The 25,259-nt window shown below is 32.7% G+C and overlaps 1 pseudogene; it reads right to left on the minus strand.

The window, feature by feature from the left end:
* Window positions 1-267: 267 nt before the first annotated feature.
* The window catches only part of LOC126025826 (high mobility group protein B1-like), a 92,696-nt pseudogene continuing 67,704 nt past the window's right edge, over window positions 268-25,259 (minus strand).

Here is a 25,259-nt window from a genome sequence, read left to right on the forward strand (position 1 = left end):
AAACAGCTTTAAATTTCCATGCCCACTTACAACTCCACACTCTACCAGGCAATGTTAGTGGCTATTTAAAGTACAACTGAGACAAAGCTATTTAAAGACACATTCAGTAGTTGTGTAAACTATGCACAAGACACCATACAGTTTAAAAACAAATCTTACACAGCCTTACATTTCAATATTTTTCTTTCGAAGGACTAAGTAGTATAGAGGGGTTTTAAATGCTTTTTAACAAGGAAAAAAACAAGAAAAAACTTCTCTAAACCTGACTTATTCATCATCATCATCTTCTGTATCTTCTTCATCCTCCTCATCTTCCTCCTCTTCCTTCTGTTCTTGCATTTTTTCTCTTCAACAACTCCCTTTTGACCACAAAGGGCTTTCCTTTAGTTCAGTATTCAGAAATATTCTTTTCATATTTTTTCTTTCAACTTAGCAGCCTTCTTCTCATAAGGCTGCTGCTTATCATCTACTGTACTGTTATTCCCTTTTTCATCCATTTTCTTTGAACATCACCTAGAAATAGGCCAGGATGGTCTCTTTTGATTTGGGGGCGATACTCAGAACAAAATAAGAAAAAGGCCAAAGGAGGCCTCTAGGGTGCATAGGGATCCTTAAACTTCTTATTTGTTTCCCCTTTAGGATGGATATAAGTTTTCATTCCTCTTTCATAACGGACCCTGTCAAACTGTGACATGACTTCAAATTTTCCTTTCTCTTTAGCAAACATCATCTTCCATCTCCTTGAGCACTTCTTAGAAAACCCCGAATAGTTGACTGAAGCATTTGGGGGCTTCTTCTTGTCCTCTTCCCAGCGAGTTTGCACAAAAAGTATATAATGGGCCAGAGTGGTGGCACAAGCAGTAGGGTGTTTGCCTTGCATATGCTAAACTAGGACAGACCACGGTTAGATCCTCCTGCATCTCATATGGTCCCCCAAGCCAGGAGTGATTTCTGAGCACAGAGCTAGGAGTCACCCCTGAGCGTCACCAGGTATGCCCCCCCCAAAAAAATTTATATGATGACATTTTGCCTCTCGGCTTCTTTGGATCTCCTTTGCTCGTGTTTATTTTTCCTCAACAAAGCAAGAGTAGTCTAGTGCTACCTGGCTCTCTCATGCCCTGGCACTGTCTTTATGGAGCTTAATGTACTGAAATGCAGAAATTATTGTTTTCTAATGCAAAATAAGTAGGATATAATACAACAAATGTGTAAGTATTTAATACTAAATGTAGTCAAAAATAATCATTTTTGTGATTGTTTACCACTTCATTACTGCAGCAGAGTTATATAAGAAATTATTAATAGGCTTTAATTAAATTTTATTCCATAATAAGTTGGTATTAGTGACACTGCCAATCAGTGACTCAGTATTTCTCATATTTTTGATATCTAAGTGAATTTATAGATTTTATCTTATATTTGTTATATAGTTGTAGCATACAATTACAACATATATTACTACATAATTACATGTAAACAACTACATAAGCCTTGAACACTTAACTGTGTTAGGCGTTGAACACCTAGGCTTACTCCTAGCTCAGTGTTCAAAGATCATTCTTGTATGTTCAGATGGCCATATGGATTCCTAGGGAAGAAATCTGATTCTGCCAAGACAAGATTCTATTGGTTTTTGTCTCTCTTTTCCCAGTGGCTTTAATTTTGTAAATCTCTGATCTACTAATGTCATATATAAAATTGCCAAATATCTATGATGTATATAATAAATAATATCAGGCAAAGTTACATAATACAATTTATTTGGAATAATGTAAAATGTATACTTTATTTAGCTGAATGTTTTGCATAACCTTGATAAATTTCATAAAACTTTACATTTACTTACATTTATTCTTTAAAATACTATTACTAGATATTTTTTAAATCTTCACTTTTTTAAAGATTGTTTTCTAATAAATACATAAAGCTACATCTCAAATTAACCTCTAATATCTATATGTTGACCTCTAATATAAAATAAAATTATAAAACACTATTATGTTTTATATCCATATAGTGTAATTTAAGAGGGCATTTAATTATTTGGATTACTTTTCTAAAAATTTACTTTTTAAATGCAATAGTAAAAACTTATAATTGGCATGTCTGTGTTGTATAATTCTTCATTAAAATTATTATTTAGGGGAGGATTTTTACTAATACTTTTTTTGTTTTGTTTTTGTTTTTTTGTGTGTGTTTGTTTTTATTTTTGGGTCACACCCAGCAGTGCTTAATGGGTTACTCCTGACTATCTGCTCAGAAGTAGCTCCTGGCAGGCACCGGGGACCATATGGGACACCGGGGTTTGAACCAACCACCTTTGGTCCTGGGTCAGCAGCTTGCAAGGCAAACACTGCTGTGATATCTCTCTGGCCCCATTAATACTTTAATGTAGGAAAAATTATACTGATATTTTAAATAGAATTGCTTATTATAGTTACATTGTTTCAGTCTGCAGAATAAGAAATCACATTCTAATAATAATAAATTCTATTTACATACTAACTTTTTATAAAGCTATAGAATGGTTATATTATTTTATTTTATTTTTGCCTTTTTTGGCCACACCCAGTGATGCTCAGGAGTTACTCTGGGCTATGTACTCAGAAATCACTGCTTGCTTGGGGGACCACTTGGGGCAATGGGGCATTGAATTGCGGTATGTCTTAGGTTAGCATGTGCAAGGCAAATGCCCTACTGCTTGCATGACCACTCTGGGCTCTTTTATTCTTTGTTACAGATTTAGTCATTTACATTTTATTCTCAAGATTTTATTTAATATTGAAAAACGGAACATGTTTGTAATTTTTCTGTTACATAGAGCTTTCCAACATTGGTTGAGTCACAACAATCAGTAAATATTTGTGTTAAACACACAATGGCTGAAAAATGCCATACATAAAATCATTAATATTTTTATCAGGATATGTCTTTTCTATATATATTTAAGAGTACAGAGTCAAAAGTACTATAATAAACTGTATTTAGAAAGTTGAAAAATTTAGGTCCCCTACTATTATCAAAATTCCCTTCATGTGTTTCTCCAGGTTTGCCAGTAGTTGCCTCACATATTTTGGTGACTCTACATTAGGTGCATAGATATTGACCAGGGTTAGTGTATCTTGATCTAATGTTCCCCTGATCAGTAAGTAGTGACCCTCTTTGTCTCTGATCACTTTCTTGAGGTTGAATACAATTTGGTCTGATATAAGAATGGCTGTCCCTGCTATTTTTTGTTTTCCATTGGCCTGAATAATTACTTTCCATCCTTTTATTCTAAGCCTGTGCTTATCCTGTAACTGTAGGTGTGTTTCTTGCAGACAGCAGAAGTCCGGTTTATTTTTCCTAACCCAGTTCTCTACTATATGTCTTTTAATTGGAGAGTTTAGTCCGTTAACATTTAGGGAAATTATTGATATAGAGGACTGTTGTGCAGTTGTATTGTGTGCAGTGGTTGTTGTTACAATCGGGGGTTTGGATTGTGTAATTCGTCTCTGAGTAAGTCGCTTAGGATCTGCTTAGTTTGCACAAATAGTTCAAGTTCGCTCATGTTTGAGAATGTTTTTAGTCTGCCCTCCCATATGAATGATAGTTTTGCTGGGTATTGGACCCTGGGTTGGAAATTTCTTTCATTCAGTCGTTTAAATATGTCATTCCACTGTCTTCTTGCTTGAATTATTTCAAATGGGAGATCTGGTTTGATTCTTATGTCCTTTCCTTTGTACTTGAGGTTTTTTTCCTCCCTTATTGCTTTCAGGAGTTCCTCTTTATCTTTGTTTTTTTGCCATTTGGATTATTATATGTCTTGGTGTGGGTTTATTAGGGTCTATTTTATTAGGGACTCTCTTGACTTCTTGGATTTGTCCTGAATTATCTTTCCAGAGATTATTATCCTCCAAACAGAAAAATAGCAAATTATCCTCCAAACAGGTAAATAGCAAATAGATTATTATCCTCCAAACAGAAAAATAGCAAATTATCCTCCAAACAGAAAAATAGCAAAGAAATAAGAGCTCTAAATGGAAAAATTAGAAGATTTAGGGTTAATAGATTTATATAGAGCTCTCCATCCCCAGAAAGTAGAATATACATTTTTCTCAAACCCACATGGAACGTTCTACAGAATAGACCATGTCTTAGGATACAAAGCCAACTTATATAAGACCACAAAGGTAAGGATCATTAGAAGTACCCTTTCAGATCACTATGCAACAGAGCTTATAATTGATGTCAAGAAGAAGCAATGGAGGAAAACTAATACCTGGAGATTAAACAACATGCTGCTTAACAACAGCTGGATCAAAAAACAACTCAAGGAAGAAATAAAAAGATTCCTTGAGACAAATGACAATGAAGAGACAACATGTCAAAATTTATGGGACACAGCAAAAGCAGTAATTAGGGGGAAACTCATAGCAATACAGGCCTATGTCAAGAAACAGGAAAATAACAAAACCAACAGTTTAAAAGATCACCTCAAAGAATTGGAACAACAGCAACAGAGAAATCCAACAACAACCAGAAGGCAAGAAATAATAAAAACCAGAGCAGAAATAAACAACGTAGAAACTAAGAAAACAATACAAAAAATCAATGAGACCAGGAGTCTGTTTTTCGAAAAAATAAACAAGATAGATAAACCATTGGCAAAACTCACCAAAAAAAAGAGGGAAAACACCCAAATCACTAGGATCACGAATGAAAGGGGAGAGATTACAACAGAACCCCAAGAAATACAACATATCATCAGATCATATTATGAACAACTTTATTCAACTAGGCTAGAGAACCCAGTAGAAATCGACAGATTCTTGGACAAACACCCTCTTCCAAGACTGGAAAAGGAAGATCTAGACAGTTTAAACAGTCCAATCACTTCAGAGGAAATTGAAGATGTAATTAAAAAACTTCCTAAGAACAAATGCCCAGGTCCAGATGGATTTACAGGTGAATTCTATCAAACATTTCAAGAAGACTTATTACCACTGTTCCATAGGCTTTTCCAAACCATAGAAAAAACAGGAATCCTACCTAACTCCTTTTATGAGGCTAATATCACACTCATTCCCAAAGAAGGCAAAGACACCACCAAAAAAGAAAACTACAGACCAATCTCACTAATGAACATTGATGCAAAGATACTCAACAAAACCTTAGCAAACCTAATCCAACACTTCATCAAAAAGATCAAGTGGGATTCATACCAGGAATGCAAGGTTGGTTCAACATACGCAAATCAATAAACATGATACATCACATCAACAACATGAAAGACAAAAACCACATGATCATATCAATCAATGCCGAGAAGGCGTTTGACAAAATCCAACATCCTTTCATGTTAAAGACACTCAGCAAAATAGGGTTAGAAGGCACCGTCCTTAAGATAGTTACAGCTATTTATGAAAAGCCTACAGCCAACATTATACTTAATGGCGAGAAACTAGAAGCATTCCCACTAAGGTCAGGAACTAGACAAGGCTGTCCACTCTCTCCACTCTTATTCAATATAACCTTAGAAGTCCTAGCAATAGCAATCCGACAAGAGAAGGGAATCAAAGGAATTCAAGTAGGGAAAGAGGAACACAAGCTAGCTGTATTTGCTGATGATATGATGATATACATCAAAAACCCTAAAGCATCCACAGAAAAACTTCTAGAAACAATCAACCAATACAGCAAAGTGGCTGGATACAAAGTCAATACACAAAAGACAGTAGCGTTTTTATATACAAACAATGAAGTTGAGGAGAAAGAGATTAAAAATACAATCCCATTTAAGATAGTATCAAAAATATCAAATATCTAGGAATCATCTTTACAAGAGAAGTGAAAGACCTATACCAGGGAAAATTCAAAACACTTCAGAAAGAAATTGAAGACGATCTAAAGAAATGGAAGAACATCCCATCCTCATGGATAGGTAGAATTAACATAGTCAAAATGACTATCTTACCCAAACTGCTATATAGATTTAATGCAATCCCTATCCAAATCCAGGCACAATTCTTTAAAGAAATAGAACAATCAATTACAAAATTCATCTGGAACCACAAAAGACCCAGGATAGCCAAACAGATACTGAAAAATGAGAAGTTGGGAGGCATCTCCTTACCTAACTTGAAACTATACTATAAAGCCATAGTAATTAAAACAGCATGGTACTGGAACAGAGACAGGACCTCAGACCAGTGGATCAGAAAAGAATTCCCAGACATAAACCCTCAGATATACAGCCAACTAATATTTGATAAAAAGGCAAGAATATGAAATGGAACAAAGAAAGCCTATTCAACAAATGGTGTTGGTACAACTGGAAACTCACATGTACGAAAGTGAAAATCGACCCATATCTCACTCCTTATACAAAAGTCAACTCAAAATGGATCAAAGACCTGGAAATTAGACCTGAATCTATAAAGTTTATCGAGAATTAAATAGGCAGAACACTCGAAGACCTTTATATCAAAAGGGTCTTTGAGAATGGAGCACCAATGGCAAGAACGTTAGCATCAAATATAAACAAATGGGACTACATCAAACTAAAAAGCTTCTGCATGGCAAAAGAAACCCTACTTAACTCAAGAAGACAGCTAACAGAATGGGAAAAAATCTTTTCACTTGATATATCAGATAAAGGGCTGATATCTAGAACATACAAAGCACTCAGAAAGCTGAGCCCATCAAAACCAAATAAAGCCATAAAAAAATGGGGAGATGAAATGAATAGACACTTCTCTGAGGAAGACAGAAGGATGGCCAACAAACACATGAAAACATGCTCACCTTCACTCATCATCAGGGAGATCCAAATAAAGACAACAATGAGATGCCACCTCACACCAGTGAGGTTGGCTCACATCAAAAATAATGGAAAGAACTTTTGTTGGCGAGGATGCGGTATGAAAGGAACTCTCATCCACTGCTGGTGGGAATGCCCCCTAGTCCAACATCTATGGAGAAAAGTCTGGAGAGTGCTCAAAGAACTCAGAATTGAGCTGCCATTTGACCCAGCAATTGCTCTCCTAGGCATATAGCCCCAAGATGGAAGGACATTCATTCCAAAATACGTATACACCCCACTATTTATTGCAGCAATCAGTATAATAGCCAAATCTTGGAACCAACCTCGATGTCCAAGAAAGTTGAAAAATTTAAATAGTGAAGGGATAGGAAATTTTTTAAATTTTGTCAAAATTTGCTACCATGAACAACAGATCAAAAAAGTCTTAATCCAATGATTAGAGTAAACAAAGCTTAAACGAAGAGATGGAAGTTATGCAATATAATTTATAAATACTTATGTAGTATGAAATGAAATTATGTTAATGTTTTTAGATCAACTTAGCTTTAACTCGCAGGGGTCTCAAACTTGCTGCCTGCGGGCCGCAAACAGCCCTCCATACAACATTTTGTGGCCCTGCCCTAGAGGAATCTTTATTTATTTATTTATTTACTTTTATTTTTATTTATTTTAGTTTTGTTTTAGTTGTTTGGGTCACACCCCCCAATGTTCAAGGCTTACTACTGACTTTGCACTCAAGAATCACCCTGACTTTGCCTCCTGCGGCCCGCAGGTAAATTGAGTTTGAGACCCCTGCGAGTGTGATTATCTCTTCTTTGAATATCACTTGATAATTGGAAATTATGCTAAACTACTTTTTGTTTGTTTTTTGGTTTGGGGTCACACCCACATGTTCTCGCGGGTCTCTCCTGGCTCTGTGCTCAGAAATCAGTCCTGGCAGACTCAGGGGACCATATGTGTTGCAGGGGATTTGAACTGGGTCAGCTGTGTGCAAGGCAAATGCCCTACCAGCTGTGCTATCACACTGGTCCCTTCTTAATATTTTCTGAATTCCCCTTTATCTTACTCTTGGTAAATTGCATGTTTACAGGTTTTATCTATTATGAAAATTTTCAAATATCTAAGTATGCAATTATTTATATTATTATTTTATTTCATTTATAGGTCTTTAAAAAGACATATACTTTGAGAATAATGTTTCCAACTTCTCATTTATTTATATTTTTTGGAGTTTCATTAGCTTAATTTAGTTTGATAAATGCATATATATAGGTACCAATACATCCAATATAAATTTTAAAATAAAAAATGTTTAAATATCATCTACAGGATATAAAAAATAATTGGGGGATAAAATGGCCAAATTCATAAAGATTGAATATTTTGTTCATAGAACTGAGTTTACATGTGAGAAGGAGTTCAAGAAAGGGGCTGTGGGTGCTGATAGAGAAAAGCCAAACTATAATGATGGATGTTGAGTTGAAATGATGTTTCCTTGAAAAGTATATTCAACAGTATTTTAAATCATAGTAACTCAAAGTGTTTAATTAAAAGATACAATTGAACTGGGGCTGGAGTAGTAGCACTAGAGGTAAGGCGTCTGCCTTGCAAGTGCTAGCCTAGGATGGACTGCTATTAGAACCCCTGGTGTCCCATATGGTCTCCACAAGCCAGGAGCAATTTCTGAGCCCATAGTCAGGAGTAACCCCTGAGCATCAAGGGGTCTGGCTCCAAAATTAAAAAATGCAATTAAAATTATGATTTATGGGAAAGGGTGGAAGTTTCAGTATGTTTCTACAAACTATTAGGCACAACACCACCATTCTTATTATCCAGAATGACAAGATCTAGAATCAAATGCTGGATTCTGCTTTGACAGTCTTTGGAACTTGATGGGGCCTAACTTCAATTTTATTTTTTGAGAGTAGTCAGAGGAGCTTGAGCAATAGCACAGGGGATCGACATTTACTTTGCAAATAACAAACTTGCGTTAGGAATCCTGGATCCTGGATCATTGGAATCCTATATGAACTCCCGAGCCTGCTAGGAATAGTTTTTGAGCACAAATTCAAGAGTACAACCACTGAAGGCCATTGGGCATGACCAAAACATGACAAAAAAAAAAAACCAACAAAAAATAAGTGTGTAGTCAGAAATATGTTCAATAACTTGTTGATGGATACTCAAAGTAGTGTACTCATTTGCCCTGTCCAGTGTGAATGCTTAGGTACACCAGGTGGTGAAGGTTTATAATTTGTTAGGTGTCGGATTGCTCATCGCCACTAGTTCTCGAGACTCAGCTGTTAAGACTCTTATTCATAACTCATGATTTAATATCATAGTCTTCAAAACAGTGCTGTTTTATGAAAATTAAAAACTATATATTAAGAAGTAGTCTATTCTTGTTAATTTTTATATGTAGTCACATCAAGATATCTAGTGATGTCCAAAATTCTCATTATCAACTAATTTAACAGATGCACTCTTGGGATGCTGCAATCGATTTAGAAGGAAAATGTTTAAGATGACATTGCTGGGGATAGAGATGTAGGGCCTGTAAATGCACAAGCCAGCAGAAAGTGAAGCCAAAAGTTTTTTTGCTGCCCAGAACCCTGTTGAGCCTCTGCAAAACAAGGAACACAGAGTGAGGCAAGGAGCTAGCCACTACTTGTAACTGATACTCATATTCCAATATCCTTTAAATAATGTAGTTGCTACCAAATTCTTACCTTGAATTTTATTGAACATATCTGATATGTTACAACCATAGCTTTTCTCAACTTAAATAGGAATCAATATATTTCATGCACATTCAGAATATTCCAAAGATATATACACAGTACTAAGATTCTAAAAAAATGCCCATCTATAACTTCAGAATTAAATAAAGCAATAATAATTTTGATTCTTAGTTTCTGGTCTGGATGCAAAGGACTTGTAAGTTGCAACTTTGTTTTAACAATAAATTAAAAACCAAAAAATATTTCTTAGAATTTCAGATAAAGCAAATCAAAATCAAATAACGGTTATAAAAATTAAATATACAAACAAGAATACACAGGTATCAGACTTTACTGTAGCAGAAATTTACAAACAGTAACACTTTTGACACTGAGCAAAGATGTTGGCTATAAAAAACTAAGCTGTAATTGAAAAATTGGTAAATTGATAGAGGTTTAGAATGGACAAATTTAAGAGATTACAAATTGAAGGGCACTCGTCAATTTGAGAACTTTTCGCTCCAGAGCCTTTATTAAACAGTTAGTGAAGATTTGAGAACATTTTTTTTTGTGCTTTGGGGAGTAAAAAGAATAATAGTACAGTCGGTAAGGTGCTTGCTTTGCACCTTGTTCAAACTGGTTTGATCTCTAGCATCTTACATACATCCCCAATTCTGTCAGGATTGATTTCTGAGTGCAGAACCACGAGTAAACCCTGAACATCTCCAGTGTGACCAAAAAAAAAGAAACAACAACTGAATATTCTATTTTTGAAGCCTTATTTTAAGTAAAATCTTATTACCAAGATTTAATTTATTTTTGGTTATATAGTGTCTGGTCAACTTGGGAAATGGGAAACTAGAATCAACTTATCCTCTCTTGCCAGTTTCTAAGATGAATAAGGAAAATCGAAGCATAGAAACATGGATGAAGCTCACAGATCAGAGTAGTGTTTCAATAAGAAGCTGAAATGTATTCTCCAAAAGAAAGTTTTATACCCTGATACCCAGCACATTAATTGCCATCATAGAATATTCAATGAAATTCTGAAAGGGAAATGTACACAAAACATAGAGTTCTGCTAAATAAGGCTTTTTATTAAAACTTTATTTATTTTTTAACAAAATAGGAAATTAGTTGAAATGTCCTTCGATATATGAATAAATATTAAGTAAATGGATGGATAAATATTTTAACTGTGGAAAAATGTACAAAAAGAACAATAGAATGTTTCTTGGCATAAAAGAGACAAACTAAAAAGTCATGAAAATTACTTAAGAAAATAAAAATGCAGATTACTAAGCAATGAAAATCAATTCAAAAAGGCTGCATCATACATAATTCTAACTTCAGAAACTTTAAATAACAAAGATAGAAAATAATGCAATTACTAATAGATATTTAATGAAATAATTGTTCAGAGTACAAAGACTTTAAACTTTAAAATAAATTTGCAAATATAATGAATTATAATGGTCTTAAACATTTGTTCAAGCCCACAAAGTGTACAATTTTAATAATATGCCCTATGAAAATGGTGGGTCTGAATGATGCTATGTCAGTATAGGCTCACTTACTGCAGATAGGTGCTAAAGTAAAAGGTTTCCATCATAGAGGAGACTATCAGTGCTAATCAAAATTAAATATAGGGTTCTCTGAAAGAGACTTCAATATGGAAATATTGCATACATTTGGCAGGTGATATTATATTTACTGTTGAATGAAGTATAAAAATTAGTATTGTTATATATTTTAGATTGATTTTGCTGTTCTCTGGTTGTTAATGCATTCTAAATTCTTTCTAAAATACAGTTTTATCAAAAAGTAAAATAGAAAGATTCACCTTCTCAAATTTTCTTGAAACTGGTAAATCAAATGCAATTCACTTTCATTATATTAGACACTTGCAAAAAATTGCTTTGAATCTGTGACACTTGAAGTATGGGAAATATTGTTAGGCATGTCTTTTGCTGACAAAAATTTAAAAGAGATTGTGTTTCTGGAGTGACTGGCTATTTTGATGACTCCTCATTTAGTAGCGAGCTCTCAGATTGAACAAATTTTTTTATACCCGAGGCAGCATAGGTGTTAGTTCAACAATGATGGTTTATAGCTTTCAAGTTCTGCTATTTCACTATCATAGAAAAATTTGGTTTCCTTTATAGTGCTTTGTGAATGCAAAATTTAAGGAATTTTTCCACTGTAATTGCTTAAACATACAAATTAATTTTACACACCCTAGAAAACTAAATTATAGTTAAATTACCTGAAGTATGTTATAAAAACCTTAATAGAAAACCTTTGTAAAAATTATAATAAAATAAAAACCTTTGTAATATGACACAATGTATAATCCTCCTTAGTTTTTAGTTTTCATTGCAGTTTTAGGCAGAAAATATTGAATATATATTTCAATAAAAATATTATAATATTAAATTTTATCAAATTCCTAAGGTAATATAATTGAACAAGGAATATAATAAATTCAATGTATGTTGAATGATCATTCCTGAAATTCACACATTTGTGGTTTTAATGGAATTATGTGGTTATGATAGTGATTGTGGAAGTGTATGGAAAGATATTGTATTTATGTTACAAATAAAAATCTGTCAGTGAAATATTTTATAAGATAATACACATAGATTTTTAAAAATATTTTAGGGTACAAAGACTTGAATTATATAATGGAGAATGTGTCTTCTATTTTCAGGGTCCAGATTTTGATTCTCTGTAGCAGATGTAACTCTGCTGCAATGCAGCACACCAATGATATGGCCTCAGCATTTATTAAATAAAATTATAATAAAGTCAATTTGATATATACAGTTCTTTAAAGCATTATTCATATAAACATTTGACTGAACTCTGTCAAACACTTGACATTAATTTTGCCATCAACTTAAATTTTGTTTAAAATAGTTTTTACATTTTAATTAGTATATCTTTAACACTTTTCATTCCAAAGATAATACAGGAAATAAAACGCTTGTTTTAGTCCTCATTGCTGTTTCTCTGGGAAAACAAGAGAATATGATATGCGCTAAATATATCACACCAATGGCAGTATACTATAACAAAACGGTTGCAGAGAATGATGAAAAAATGGGTTCTCTTTTACTGTTGGTTACATTGATGTCTGGTTCATCTTTATGGAAAATAGTATGAAAAAAATCTCAAAAATTTAGGAGTAGTAATTTCTTATGGCACAGAGTTTTTCTAAATGTACATCTCAAGAATATTTAAAAATGCAAGTCATTTGCACATGTGTTATTATTCACAATAAAAAATTATGAACAATGAAGCTGAAGCAATAGCGCTGTGGGTAGGGCATTTGCCTTTAAATGGCCAACCTAGGTTCTTTTCTTGGAATCTCATATGGTCCCCTAAGCCTGCCAGGCTGATTTATGAACAAAAAACTGGGAATAACCCCTGAGTGCCAACAGGGGTGACCCCAAACCCAAAAATAAATAAAATAAAAGAGATATAAAGCAGTTTAAAAGAAAAAAATGTGAACTAATATCAAACAACATGTAATGGGCAAACAAAAAAACAAATATGAGAGAATTTACTTTAAACAGTAAGACTTGCAATATCAGCTCAAAGATAGACGTAGAATGAATTCAGGGAGAGTGAGAGAGAGATACTAATACTCCTGTAGTGTAAAAGCATTGGAAGTATAACATAATGATATGGAAAATATTGTAAAATATGATATAGCTGGGGCTGGAGCATGTTGCAAAGCAGTAAGGCATCTGCCATGTGTGCCCTAGCTTAAAACAGACCACGGTTTGATCCCCCAGCGTCCCATATGGTCCCCCAAGCCAGGTGCGATTTCTGAGTGCATAGCCAGGAGTAACCCCTGAGCATCGCCGGGTGTGGCCCAAACACACACACACACACACACACATACACACACAACCAACAAAGACATAGCTATAAACCTAATCTTATAATATAATAGAAGTAAATATAAAAATATATATATAAACTTATATTTTTATATTTTACTTCAACTAGGCTGATACTGGAAGCTGTCATGTTAAGGTCAAGTTAGATAAAAGAATTTGAATATTTAATTAAAAGATACTTACTGAAATAATATTTCAACCTAAAGTAGTTGAAATTTGTAAAAGAACTAATCAATATTATTAAGAAAAATGAATATATGATCTAATTACTTTTGGTAAAGTATAGCATAAACAATCTAAATAGGCTCATTAAATAATAAATGAAAATAAGCTAGTACCAGTAGGTCTACAGAAAACAGAAAAAAATTAAAGTATAGAAAATTTTAAAGGTTTGGTCAATTAAAATTTGAAAACTATAGAAAAGAGAAAGTTTGGTTTAAAATCATTACTTGGGGCCAAAGAGATAACATGGAGGTAGGGCATTTGCCTTGCATCCAGAAGGATGGTGGTTCGAATCCCAGCATCCCATAACGTCCCCTGAGCCTGCCAGGAGCCATATCTGAGTGTAAAGCCAGGAGTAACCCCTGAACGCTGCCGGGTGTGACCCAAAAAACAAAACAAAACAAAACAAAAACAAAAAAATTCATTACATGACTTACAGGGTTGCATGTGCATTATACATGACACCTGGTCAAATGAAATAGAATGAGTTAATTATTTATGAGGTGACAGGAGTGGAAGTTATAGTTTTAATATTTTATATATTTATATCAATGTGCTTAGTATACACCTGAGAATAACAAATATATCTAAAAGGAGAGGACTTGGAGGATGATCCATTTAAATACCCAGCTTTACCTACTATGTGTTTTTCAGAATAGAAATTTGAGTTCAGATACTCTATTACAAGTTTATCCTTGTAAGATTTCAGGAAGTAGCAGCAGAATATGACACATTTATATATTTCAGAGCAATAGTGTGAGTAGTGAAGACTAGTTAATTTGTATAATCATTAAACTGCTTTAGTAAAAGGATTTTCTTTCTTTAAAATATTAATTTATGGGGCCGGCGAGGTGGCGCTAGAGGTAAGGTGTCTGCCTTGCAAGCGCTAGCCAAGGAAAGGACCACGGTTCGATCCCCGGCGTCCCATATGGTCCCCCCAAGCCAAGGGCAATTTCTGAGCTCATAGTCAGGAGTAACCCCTGAGCATCTAACAGGTGTGGCCCGAAAAACCAAAAAAAAAATTTATATTTTTAGATTTTACAAGATTATAAGGTTTATGCTTTTTATAAGTACTTCCTCCATTAACAAACTATCAATATTGTTTATCAAAATTCATTACATACGTTGAGCATCATGTTATTTGATTCAGACATATGATAATATCTGATTGGTGTTTTATAATAAAAATGATATGACACAGTATTAATAAGATAGTTAATTTATAGTTCTAATATGATAGCTTTACATGTAGACAAACCTAAAGACATTGACATTATTTAAAATATTTCTTTTATTAAGTTATATTTCATTTGTTTATTTTAATATAAATAAATTTTTAAGTTACAGTAAATATAACTATTTTATAAGATGCTATCTTATATTAACTGAGCAAGGTGATAAATAAAATGTTTACAACAGAAAAGATAATAACTCTAAAAGAACAAGTTTGGTAGATGGGATATTTTGAAAAATTCTGAAAACTATTTTTATTTTAAAATTAAATTTAATTAAAATTAAGTCATAAATTCTTTCAGAGGAAAAGTCTATCAATTAAAAAATAACTTTTGGCTTTATAATCACATTCCATAACATAGTTAAAAGCTGTATCAGTAATTGCCACATATTATAGTATTATATTTACTATTGGGTAATGATGTTTCCTAATTTATATGTATTGAGAAATTAATTATAAGTAAATTTAATTTAATGAAAATTTGATTATGTAACTGAAAAGCTAAAGCTATATTCCACAAAAAATGAATGATTTTATAACAAATGGTTATTGAACAATAAAATAATTTTAATGGAGACAGTATAAAATGTTAATATTGGAACTTGAACAATTTTAAATAGGGCATCACAGAATAAGCTGTGTGAGACAGAACATCAAAATAGTTAATTTTGACAATGATTATTCCAGTTCAATGAATTGGTTTGATCTGCTTCAATATAGAAGTTCACCAAAAAAAAAAAAAAAAAAAAAAAAAAAGGGGCCGGGCGGTGGCGCTGGAGGTAAGGTGCCTGCCTTGCCTGCGCTAGCCTAGGACGGACCGCGGTTCGATCCCCCGGCGTCCCATATGGTCCCCCAAGAAGCCAGGAGCAACTTCTGAGCGCATAGCCAGGAGTAACCCCTGAGCGTCACAGGGTGTGGCCCAAAAACCAAAAAAAAAAAAAAAAAAAAAAATATAGAAGTTCACATCATTAATAATGAAGGTAAATTTGGATAAATGATTCTGAATGTGAAACATCTTAAATTACATTATTAGAAAGATAGAATTACTTCTAAGTGTTGAGATCATTCATGAGGGTAATGATAAAAATATTGTTTTGATATTATTAATTTAGTGCTCTGCAAGTAGATCATTCTCAATTCAACAACAACAAAGTATTTAGCCTGATAGTTAGCTTGCGTGCATAATTTTAGCATCTTGCAGGTATTAAAGACATTACGTAGGTAATGTAAATTATCCATTTAATATTTCTGTTTTTGGAATCTCTAGCATTTCTCTTAATTTTTCTCCAGAATACAGTTATAAAAAATTCTGGTAAAAACTACACACAAGTGCATGTGAGGACAGAGTGCTTCTTTTAAGTTTTATTTTTCTCAGTGCCTGTATATATTTCATAACAGCAAATAATCAACATATTAAAAATGGACATGCTAATCTTCATACATTATGAAATTGTACCTTCAAAAATATAATGCTTTAACAGAAATCATATGAATATTTTAAATATCTTAAGAATAACTAGGATTTGGGCCAGTACAGACATTAGGTCCCTTGACTTACACACAGTTCCCAAATAATAAAATTACCTACTGTTATAAATATTAATCTATCCATCTTTGTATTATATACCCTGAATTATATCACCCTCAAATATTTAATACTTCATTTATATTTATCAAACAATCATCAATAAAATTAACAGCTAACATATATTAGATATCTGAAATAATAAAGGATGAAATTGGATAATATTACATTCTCTATATCACTTATTTATTGGCTCAAAAGTTCATATCACTTACTTACTGGCTCAAAAATTTTTTATACGTTTTATACCACACTCATTTATAACTACTAGCAACTGAGAATTTGTGTACTGACTTGGCCTCACAAACAGAAGAATATTACTTATAGACAATATCTGTAAGATGAAAGTTTAACTGACACATATCTTATCATAACAAACGTCTCTCAACTTCTTCCTCTGTTGGTAATTTTTTGAAACTATCATTCTTGTACTAGCAGCACAATGCAATGGACTAACTGCCAACATTGTTGATGATCTCTTCGAAATTATTTAAAGCAGAGGGGTAACACTGGGATTAATATTAACCCCTGCATTTTTGGTTTTTGTGTTGCTTAGTTTCTAAACTTGATATCACTGTAATAGAAATATACATATTTAAACCTCATAATAATGATTAATTATTCATAACTCATATGTAATATGGAAATCTATCAAGCTCTTCTTTCTAACTTCCCAACAAGTGATATCATTTCACTTAAATTCAGCATCACTTATATCCATGCCTGCTGTGCAGTTCAACTCACCAGTACACTATTTATATACTGAAGATAATAAGATGTTTGAGAGAGCATAGTCCAAGGTCACTAGGTACTGTCCCAAGGGCATTGATACAGAATGGTTTTATTTGTTATTTCAGGCATATTCATCTTTTCTATTGCTTCTATTTTGTATTTGTTTCATTTTAATTTTTTTCTACTGCAGTAGCTCCTATTCTTGAATTAAATAGATGTAGATTACCTACCAATTTTGATCTCTCAAAGTCCTTAGAAATTTCACTTCTAAATACTTATAAGCTACTAAATGTCTGGAGCTTCTATTGCTGAGGCTCATTGTGGATTAACAGAGGAATCGATAGGTACAGTTCTAAGCCTTACTTAATAGAACTGATTTAGGAATTTACTTCACTCTTCTACAAACCACATAATGTTATAAAGATGGAATCTGTAACTCAGTGTGTTCGTTGTGACCAACTGTTCACAGGTTTTATACTTTGTAGCCTTTCCTCGTATTAGTTCACGTCCTTTGTCAACTAAGTATCACTTCACAACATAACACTATTTTGAATTTGTAGCATTTAATCGATTCATTGTATAGATATATCTGACTTGTTTATTTCTAAATACACTGACATGGGATGTATTTTCTAGTAACAATTATTCAAGATGACTGCCAATTAACAAGTTGCAATGCAGCCTGAGAAAGAATATTCTGTTACTTATTCTATTAACCGTGACATTGCTTTTCAAAATAATAACCACATTGGCTACCCAAAATATTTTCAGAAAGCAATCCTATAAAACCAAGACTTTGACTCCTTAGGAACAGTATATATACTTTTCAATAAAGTTTTGTTTTAATCTTATTTATCTATAAATTATACTCCTATCTGCTCTGAACATCTTAATCAGACAATGCAAAATCCATTCTAAACTCTAGTGTTTCTCTGCTGGCTATACAGCTATCTTGAGTGAGCTTTAAAAAAGAATACAATGTGATCAGTGGTTTTACGGCTTAAATGATTTTACTTAATAAATTACACTAAATTTATAAATATCAACTTTTTATGTGAACCTCATCCTATCATTTTTAATATCTCTTTGTACTATAAATTAATTCCAATAAATGTCATTGCTATGTTTAGTCTATATAGTATTATATATGTTCATTATAGGAATTACTTTCATTTTTGATACGTACTTTGTATTAGTAGTATGAAAGCTAATTATTTTATTAGCACTTGTAGCGTAAAGAACTCCTTAGGAATGTCTAATTACTATAATGCCCAATACATATGATGCCAATCATTTATCACACCCTAATTTTCTTCAATGTTCAAAATAATTCTTCAAAACTCTATACTACTTAAGCTAATATTTTTTCAAAATCAATATAATGTGAATTAAGATCACAATTTACGGGGCCGGGCGGTGGCGCTGGAGGTAAGGTGCCTGCCTTGCCTGCGCTAGCCTAGGACGGACCTCGGTTCGATCCCCCGGCATCCCATATGGTCCCCCAAGCCAGGAGCGACTTCTGAGCGCATAGCCAGGAGTAACCCCTGAGCGTCACCAGGTGTGGCCCAAAAACCAAAAAAAAAAAAAAAAAAGATCACAATTTACAATTGTAGTTATTATCATTATTATTAATTAATGATTATAATTTAATAGCATTACATATTTTATTACTCTTCAATAAATTTAATAAAAATAGACTAACCTCTATTTTGTTTCTCTTTCTATTTCTCTACAGTCTACTATCAACAGCATATTCTTCAATTAATATAGATAGCCAGCTACTTCATTTATTTAAAGGCCCATATACTAAAAATTTACTACTCTTAATTTTCAAAAATTTCTTCTTTTTGGGGGGATGACACACCCTGCAACACTCAGGGATTACTCCTGATTCTGCACTCAGAAGTCACTTGTGGCAGACTCGGGGGACCATCTGGGATGCCAGGATTCGAACCACCACCTTTCCACTGTGCTATCTCTCTGGACCTAAAAATTATTTCTTATTATAGAACTAATTTTAAAAATAAATTTTATTTGTAAATTGGAGATTTAGTAAATGGTAAGGCTGTTTACCTGGAAACTATTCTATTTGGGGAAGTGGGGTTGGCCACATCCGGTGTCACTCAGGGTTACTCCTGGCTATGCTCTCAGAAATTTCTCCTGAATTGGGGGACCATATGGGACACCAGGGGATTGAACTAAGGTCAATCCTTGCTCAGCCGGGTGCGAGGCAAATGTCCTACTGTGCCACTGCTCCAGCCCCTTGAAAATATTATAACCTGGATTAATCCTTGGCACCAAAAATGATACTTAGAATACTACCTATAGACATATATATGAAATATTATCATTTTAAGTTATAAGGAAAGTAATCACTTTCATATATTTAATATAAATTTAATTTTTAGTATTTATTATTTATACACTGAGAATATTATGACCTTTTAGAGTTCTTTTCAAACTTTAAATTTCTTAGTAAAAAATAGAAAAGCAGATCAGTAGATTTGAATTTTCAAATTCAAAAATCAATATTTACTGATGGTATATCATTTCAAGTCTTAAATATTGTAAATATGCCTGAACATATAATATGCACTATTGTATGCATATATAGATACAAATATATTTATATGTAGAAATATATCAACATATAAACTAAAACATACATATAAATATAAACTATGTAATAAACATTTTACTGTGTTTTTCAACAATATAATTTGTGAAGAACTGATTATTTTAAGTAATTCAATCATTAATTACAGTCACCCAAATAATGCACATTATTAAATGATAAACAAAGATACTGATTAAAAAGATATCCTGTATTATTACTGAAACATGACATTCAGTGTGAATTTATGCGAAGATCCCTGGAGAAGGTAAGTCTTGACAGGCAAATGGAATTAACTAAAGCAATGGGAATTGGGATATGTTACAAACAGCAGAATAAACAACATGTGCAAGGCCTTGAGGCAAGGGGAAGCTTTGCACTGTAATTACAGAAGTGATAGAAAGAATCTGACATCAATAGATTACTGAGAGGTTTTATATAAACTCCACCAAAGCTACTCAATATAAGATTCACACTTGAGAATAGAAAAATACTCTAGAATACATATTGGTTATTTTTATAAACAATGTCTATTTCAAAATATTTTTGTTATTGCTTTTCATGATAAGAATTACCAATAATAAAGGGAAGAACTAGATGTTGATTCTCAGTTTTCTACAAGATAAACATTTCTTAAAATATGACTATTGTGAATATTAGTAGTAAGGGTAGGACTTTGGTAGTATTGTGAAATAAATTGCAATTTCTACAATAAAATGGACATATAATTAATAAACATTATATTTGATTAGAAATATATAATAATATCCCAGAGAATCATTTGTATAATGGTTCATTACTATATTGTTGCCAATTGGCATTAGTTTGAGAGCAAAAATCTATGAAATTGCTCAATTGAGGTAGCTTTCTGAAAAATAAAATACTCTTGTGATCTATTAACAATATCAATTAGATGATAGATAGATTAACAATTGATAACTTTAATTATTTGAAAGAAGTTTATCTTTATTAGATAAATATGAATATAATTTTTAGATTTAAAGAACACCTAAAATATTAAATCACAGCAATATTTTATTCCTAGAGGAATTGCTAGCACAGAAATTGATGATGAAGGGCATTATGGATACGCAAGTGACAATTCCAGCCCTATATCTAACTAACCTATCTTAGATGTGAAAGAAACAGATGACTGAGAAGCATAATGGAGTTCTATTATCTTACATTAAGTGTGACTTATTAATAGTATATTAGACAAAATGAATTATGTTTGCTGACATATGCAATGCTATTGTTAACCTAAAGTTAACATAGGGTTGTATTTGCTATGAAATAGAATTCTTTTGACATTGTTTTTGTAAAGACTTTTATCCCTAGCAGTTTGCCGAAGCTTTAATAACAGGAATCACTTAAACTCTCTAATTGGGAAATTTATCAACTCTACTCCCTGATTGCCACAATCTTTTCTTCATAAAAGTTGATTAACTCTTCATGCTCTATAAAAAATTGACATCGATGACATAGTGCTGCTTGGAATTTTTAAAGCACAAATGCTATGAAATGATACAAATACAATAATAGAGATATTGCTAAATTCAAAATTTTTTCTATATATCCATGAATTTGAATCATGACTAACATTTTTTAAAGTATAAAAATGTTATTGAGGGGCCATAAAAATAAGAGAGAGATTAAGGTGTTTGCCTTGCATTTAGTCAACCCCAACTTGGACCCCAGAACTGCAAGACCTCCAAGAATAGCCAGTTGAGATCCTTGAGCACAGTACCAGGAGTAAGACCTAAGCACAGTTGGGTATTGCCTTAAAACAAAACAGAGCAAGTTATTGAATCTGGTCTTTCTAAATAGTGACAAAAAGACAAAGGGAACTAATGATCTGTGAAGCAGTAATACTTAAAGATGCAGGTTTACGCAGTTTAATGACTAACCAAGTGGCTACTTGTAAAATGCGTCAAGAGCAAACAAGACTCTATTATAGGCCTGGGATACCTTGAAAGTCACTCAACCACTGGATTCCAAGAGAAAATATGAGAGTTGAAGTGTTCATAATAGAAAGAAAAATTGCAGTGTCTTTAGAAGGCATTTATGATGAATTGCACATCAGGTATTTAGTTGTGAGGGAAAGGCAATGCCACTCTCTACAGGTAACTGTCTCCTACTTTAAAAATGTACCTTACACCTGTGCCTTACTAGAAAGCTGGTGCATAACCATTGCTCACGTGATATCCTGTGATCAGTGTAATCTCTCCTTTTGAAGTGGATATTTATGAATTTATCATCCTATGATGAGTGGACAATTACAATAGGAGTTCATTATGACTTGGTATGAACAAAATCAGTTTTTAAATTTATAAATACATTATACCTTAATTAGAAAAGTATTTATAAAATTTAGGGGCATGGAGTTATGTTTTATATAGCATACTGTTGCTATATTTTGTGAATCTGTATATAGTTATTTGCAAATGTATTTAAAATGCTTGTGATATTTTTCTGCAAAAAATCAGAGAACAAATGCAAATCAAAACTACTATGAGGTACTATCTCATACCACAAAGATTGGCGAAAATCACAAAGAATGAGAACAAGCAGTATTGGCGAGAATATGGAAAGAAAGGAACTCTTATCAACTGCTGGTGGGAATGCCCTCTAGTCCAACCTTTATGGAAAGCAATATGGAGATTCCTCCAAAAGCTGGAAATTAAGCTCCCATACAATCCAGCTATACTGTTCCTAGGGATATACCCTAGGAACACAAAAATACAATATAAAAATCCCTTCCTCACACCTATATTCATTGCAGTGCTGTTTACAATAGTCAGACTCTGAAAACAGCCTCGATGCCCCTCAGTAGATGAATAGCTAAAGAAACTGTGGTACATATAAACAATGGAATATTATGCAGCCATCAGAAGAGATAAAGTCATGAAATTTTCTTATACATGGATGTATGTGGAATCTATTATGCTGAATGAAATAATTCAGAGGGAGAGAGATAAACACAGAATGGTCTCACTTATCTATGGGTTTTGAGAAAAATAAAAGACATTTGTGTAATGATTCTCAGAGACAAAATAGAGATGGACTGGAAGGTCCAGCTCATGACATGAAGCTCACCACAGAGAGTGATGGGTGCAGTCACAGAAATGATTACACTGAGAACCATCATAACAAAATATGACTGAATGAGGGAAGTAGAAAGCCTATATAGAGTACAGGCAGGTGTGGGGTGGGGAAGAGGGACACTTGGGACATTGAAAAAAATATCACAAAAGATTGCCACATAGATCTAATTTTTACTTATATTCCTATGATAGCATATTAGAAAGTTATTTTATAGCTACATATAATGAAAAACACAATTCTTATTTATTCTTTGAGAATATTCTGGTCAAAGTCAGGATTATTTTAGTAAGAGAAATTTAGGATAAAAAGTTTATGAGTAAATATTCATTTTATGACTGATGAAGAATTATTTGCTGAAGGGTTCTACTTTATTTTAAAATGGTATAAGAAGGGTTGATCTAGAAGAAGTCAGTAAGCTGTACCTGGTTGGTGGGTATGTCCTGCATTATTTATTTTCACAAATGAAAATGAGCAGAGAAAAGACATGCTTATTTATTAATGGTGTGCCTATAGTTCTTTCCCTACATCAATAAATGACTACAGTAGTTGAATAAGGAGGCCAACAGTAACAGAAACTAAAATATGCTATTATACAGAAAACTCTTACCATTTTTCTGAATAATAAATTTTGAGAATAATATCATAAATTTAAACATTCAGAAAAAAATGAAAAATTGAGGTCTTAACAATATTTGAATCTTAGAAAAAAGAAAATACAATGGATACAAAAAATTTTCAATCTAAACAGGATAGTGCATGTTAATATATTCAGAATGCCTATCCAAAATGAACCTATGTAAGTTTGGGCATGCACTTGAACTCCTCAATAGTTGTCTTGCATATGTGAGGCCCAGGAGTTGAGCCATGGCACCTCAAGTATAACAAAAAAAATCTACTCACAGTCTTTAATTTTTGTTCACATACTCTAATAAACAAAAATGCAGGTTGGTATCACTGTGAAGATCTGGCTAACAATATATATTTGATTGAGTATAAATATATATAATTATGTCTTTCATTTCTTCTTAAATCATAAAGTGTGTACTGATACAAGAAAAACTTTTTATTTTTATTTGTTTCTGGGCCACACCCAGTGATACTCAGTGGCTGCTCCAAACTATTCGCTCAGAAATCGCTCCTAGTCTTGAGGGGACCATATGGAATGCCTGGGATCGAACCGAAGTCCATCCTGGGTCAGCCTTATGCAAGGCAAACACCCTACAGCTGCACTATCATTCCGGCTCCCATGACAAACTATTTTTAAAGAGTTTTTATATGATTCTTATACTTTAGTATTTCAAGGTTAATTATTCTTGGGTGCTACTTCCCATTGTACTAAAAAAGGAGTATGGTATAAAAAGAAATAAAAGCATGAATTATAAGAGATATACAGTTCAATTATAGTTCTATATTCAGATTGTGTCAGTATCTTATCTAGTTTTATAAGTCAAGGTATATATTTCATTTGGGGGGACATACCCGACAATGCTCAGGAGTAATTTCTGGCTCTGTGCTCAGAAATTGCTCCTAGCAAGCATGAGGGAACATGTGGTATGCTAGGGATCAACATGTGTTCGTCCTGGGACAGCCAAGTGCAAGGGAAATGCCCTAACACTCCAAACCCTATCTTTTATCTTTCAATCATATATATTTATTCATTTTTTGTGAAACAAAATTGGTTTTACTAAAACATACTTAAAAATATTTGAGGACAAAACAAGGAAGTATCTATTCAATGGAGAACATGGTTTTAAAAAACAAAAATATTCTCAACTTTTATATGTAACATATTTTATATTTCATTAAAGCTGATAAATATAAGATATAATTATTTAAAGTTAAATACATCAGCAAAGTTATATAATATAAAAGGATGGATATATTTTGAGAAATGCTTTATATAATGAGGAGACCAATATGAGTATAAATTTTGACAGAATCTGTAGAAGATAAATCCACAATTTAATTTTGTGTGTTCATTATTTATGTATGAGTTTTAACCTGAAATTTTTTATAATGTTTTACTATCGCTTTACTGCCTATATATTTCTAACATTCAGTCACTATATTTTCAAGAAAAAATACTAAAAAACCTATTAAATTGTTCCTCTTCTTAAAGAGGTTAAGCATACTTGTTAATTCTTGAAATTTATTACGACATTTTCCTAAAAATATTACACTGTAAAATTGTTCTATTACCACTTCTTAAATTTAACGAAATTTAACTTTATTTACTTCTAAATATCATTAGACTGTTTATTTTTCTTTCTTCCATTGGTGTTGTATAAAATATATTTGAATGGGAAACATTTTCCCTCAAGATACACAAAT

Source organism: Suncus etruscus, chromosome 13, assembly GCF_024139225.1.
Source record: "Suncus etruscus isolate mSunEtr1 chromosome 13, mSunEtr1.pri.cur, whole genome shotgun sequence".
Taxonomy (NCBI): domain Eukaryota; kingdom Metazoa; phylum Chordata; class Mammalia; order Eulipotyphla; family Soricidae; genus Suncus; species Suncus etruscus.